Source organism: Penaeus vannamei, chromosome 13, assembly GCF_042767895.1.
Source record: "Penaeus vannamei isolate JL-2024 chromosome 13, ASM4276789v1, whole genome shotgun sequence".
NCBI classification, from domain to species: Eukaryota; Metazoa; Arthropoda; class Malacostraca; order Decapoda; family Penaeidae; genus Penaeus; species Penaeus vannamei.
In genome coordinates this window covers 30,710,851-30,715,850 of record NC_091561.1, presented here as the reverse complement: position 1 = coordinate 30,715,850, position 5,000 = coordinate 30,710,851, and positions in this window count along the sequence as shown.

Here is a 5,000-nt window from a genome sequence, read left to right as displayed (position 1 = left end):
CATTAAATAACTTCAAACGGGATTAGCCGGGATGAGCCACCAATTGGAACATGACTACTGGACGCTACTCCGAAACCTAGTCCACAGTCTTCGTGCTTGAGTATCCTTTTGCTTTCGATAAGGGGCTCATCCAGTCACGCCCTATGATATCACTTATCCATTTCTTATAGTTGGAATGATACAAATTTTTAACTCTATTTATCACTTTTCTCTTTTTCTACTTGCCATCCGACTTAATTTCTTGTTCCCATTCATACACTTTAATCTATTTTGCGATCGACTAGAACTGCTTGTTGTTTCCCACTCGTGTTTATTTTTTGTTTCCGTTGGTCCATCACGTGGTGTCACCCTTTGTCGATATTTTCGCCGCTTTGGGTCGTGGTGCCTCTTTTTTTTTCTTTTTTTCTTTCTTTTTTGCAGCTGCCTCCACTCCTGTCGACTGCTCGAGTCCTCGCCATATTATTCTACCTCTGACGGCTTGTCCCAGCTTATTTGTTTGGCCCGTCCGAAAGGCATCCGCTTTGCTCCCTTGTTGCACGCGTGGTGACGATTAATGCCTTAGTGTGTCTACGATAGTTTTAAACGTACGTTAATAAATAGGAGACTGAAAAGCTCTGCGATTACCGTATCAGTTGGTTGTCTGTCAAATCAATTCACATTCCTTATATTTGATGCAAGATTACGATAAATCGTTTTTTTCTGTCATTGAATATGGGAAAGGCATGCTTTAGTCAAAAGTTTCTCTCGGGCAGTTGTGACTTACAAGGTGCTTTACAATGTGTGACGTCATAATATGGCTGCTACTATTGTTTTGAATATGCCTTTGCAGGCCTTACGACACTGTAACCGTTTCGATCCGAGAAACAACACTGTAAACTGCATCCGGTCTCAGGGGTGTTACTGGCATATTGGACGGTTGATACCGTTGTCCCCAACATCTTCATGCGTTTCACCAAGAAAACTCTTTATGACAACGCAGACCCTCTAAAGATCGCTTCGCCACCAGCAAACAGCTTCCGTTTGGCTAACAAAACATTTCTTTCCCAAACCAAGAAGCTCCGCTGCCCTGGACTTCGTGGTTCGGGCGTCGGACGAAAAGCGAGTCTTTCACCCGCGGGTAATCATGGGATTCGCCGAACAAAAGCGGACGATTAGGAAATTATATTATTGAGCAAAGCACAAATATATTACTACTTATAACTAGGATTCTCCAGCGCATGGCTATCTCTTTTTCCGATCTTCCGCGACAAAATTGGATTCATAAAGGAAGGTGGCAGATACGCCCCTGGTCTTCTTCGCCTTCTGGTTCTCGCCGTACTTCCTATCTGTATTCAAAACTCCTAAAAGCTTTGTTTACTTCCACAATTACCGCGAGAAAAAAAAATCTTAACTTTCCCACCAGGATGTTGTTGCAAATACAATGTTTCCTGGAACTGATTTTACCCAATTAACCCAAACTCTCGCCCTTAAATCCCGGCAGAACACGGCTTCTCAAGGACAACGCCATGAAGCTACAATCGGAGATGAAGGAACGTCTGTTGGTTTCGTTCACGCTGTTGTCTCGTTCAGTTGCGCTGGTTTCTCGAGGTTTCTTTTCGAACGCCTTTACACTGAACACTAGTGAATACCTTGTCACGTTTCACAGGTTTTATTTTGTAGCATCAAAATCACAGTTATATATGTATAAATGTAAGTATATATAAATAACTTAGAGAAATAATAACACATACGCACGCACGCACATATATATGACTGCGCATAGGTCTATTTTGATCCACTTGACCTTGTTCATATTCTTTAGTTAAGGAATCGCGGCCTGTATTGATTCATATTCTACGGTCTTCGTGATACGCAAGTATATTGTATAATTATCTTTCGATTTCTCTTCATGTTGCAACGTATTTACGGACCACCTTCACCTAAATAAGTAAATAGATACAAAAATAATATAATGAGCCATATATAAAAACCGTGACTGATGACCCTAACGTGATCACAGTAATCATATTCATTGGCGCGTTCCTGTCGGCATGATATACGCTCATTCACTAAGCTCTCCCGGTATGCGAGAGGAATGCATGACTTTGGGGACGAGTCATGCAGTTGCCAGTTCGCCCTCCGAGTCATAAGGAGGTTCTCTCATGAATTCTTGTAAAGGAGTGACTAACTCTTACTCAAGGAACCGCTATGTTGTTTTCTAGCGTTTCGAGGAAAGGTGGTCGTTATTCTGATCGCTCATGTTATCATGATTATCATTTGTTATGGTTATTATCATTATTATTATTATCGCTTTTTAAATTTTTATTACTACTAGTAATAGTAGTAACAGTAGAAGTAGCATTATTAATTTTACTATTATTATTGTTATAATAAAATTGATTATTATCATTATTATTATAATATCATTATTGTTATTATTATTATTATTATTATTATTATTATTATTATTATGATTATCATTATCATTATTATTATCATTATTATCATTATTATTATTATTATTATTATTATTATTATTATTATTATCATCATCATCATCATCATCATCATCATCATCATCATCATCATCATCATCATCATCATCATCATCATCATCATCATTATTATTATTATTATTATTATTATTATTATTATCATTATTATTATTATTACTGTCAATATTAATACTATTTTTCTCATTATTATAATCATTATCAGTATATTTTTTGTCATTATTTTCATAATCATTATACTTTTCTCTTTTTATTAACGTCATTTATATTATCATAATCGTAATAATAGTGATATTAACATTAGTAGTAGTAATGATGATGATTATGATGATGATAGTAACAGTAGTAATGATAACTACAATAATAATAATAATGATAATAATAATAATAATAATAATAATAATAATAATAATAATAATAATAATAATAATAATAATAATAATAATAATAATAATAATGATAATAATAATAGTAAAAAAAAAATAATAATAATAATGATTATGATGACAATAATATTTATAATAATAAAAGCAATGGTAAAAATGATAATGGAGAGAACAATAATGATAAGAACACTAGCAATGATGATAATGAATTATAATAATGATACATGATAATAATGATGATAATGGAGATAATGACAAGTACCAATAGCAATTATCATACTGATAGTGATGATGACAGTAATAACAATGATAATGATAAGGATAATAAAAGTTATAATAGTGATAATAATTGTAATAATAATGATAATACCAATAATAATAATTGTAATAATAGTAATAATAATGATAATGGTAATAATGATAATGATAATAGTAATTATAATGATGATAATAATTGTAATAATAGTAATAATAATAATAATGGTAATAATGGTAATAATGATAATAATAATAACAATAGCAATGATAATGATATTGATAATGGTGATGATAACAATATTAATGGTAATAATAATGATGATGTTAATAATGATAATGATAATAATAATGATAACGATAATGATAATTGCAATAATCATATTGGTGATAATTAATAAAATAATGATAATAACTAATAATAATGATAATGTGAACAATAATGATGATAATAGTAATAACAATAATAATAATAATAATAATGATAATAATAATATAATAATAATAATAATAATAATAATAATAATAATAATAATAACAATAATAATAATAATAATAATAATAATAATAATAATAATAATAATAATAATAATAACAATAATAATAATAATAATAATAATAATAATAATAATAATAATAATGATAATAATAATAATAATAATAATAATGATAATAATAATAACAATAATAATAATAATGATAATAATAATAATAATAATAATAATAACAATAATAATAATAAAACAATAATAATAATATTTATAATAATGATAGTGTAGATGAGGTGTCTACATCTCTGGTGAGTGTGAGTTCCCACAGGTAAGGCTGGGTGCTGAAGGTGAAGTGGAGATCACAAGCGGAGCCACAAAAGCTTCCCGGTGGCTGCTACTTGGCTGTGTGCTGCTGGATGACCTTGAGACGATGCTTAGTCTCGTCCCGGTTTCAGCGGCTCAAGTACACGGGAGCTGTGTAAGCTGAAGGGAACGAGAGGAGCCTGAGGTCCAATCAGAGAACCGTGAGGTGTCAGCCAGCCAGGTCTCGTCAGGGAGTTATTATTATTATTATTATTGTTATTATTATTATTATTACAATTCTTTTCATCATTATCAGTCATTATTATTATCATTACTATTAGTATTATTATCATTATTATTAACATTATTATTATTATTATTATTATAATTATCATTGTTTGTAGATTATTATCATTAATATCATTATCATGATTATCATTATCATTATTATTATTTTGACTATCATTATTATCATTACTCTTATTACCATCATTATTATCATTATCATCCTCATAATTTCTGTCATTGTTGCCATCATCACTATAATCTTGATAAGTATTGTTATAATATCTACTGTTTAATTAAATTTTTTATCATAATGATTATTAATATAATCTTTGTTTGATCATGATATTGGTATTACCAATTTTATTGCACTTTATTGATAACACCAAATTCACCAGCATCATTACCATTCCCCTTTTTCCATTATCATCGCTAAGTTATTAAATGTACATATTTCTTCTCTGAAACATTACCAATTTCATCACTAGCATGACTGTTATTTCCATCTCCATTAGCAGCGGTATTGTCATCTGATGATTCATTTTTACACACGCGACTTTCACAACACAATTTCGCATTTCGTAATAGGAACACCTTACGACTGACTTACGGCCGGTTTGTTAGAGATGCGCGAGGCTCGACCCAAAGAATATTCGTATACTTGACACGCATAAATGAAGAAATAACTGCATGTTCATCTGTCTCGACATGTATATCAACCCCGCAAGTAGATGGTTAAATGTATATATATCAGATATACAGAGAGATATGGCTTTATTTCTGCGTCT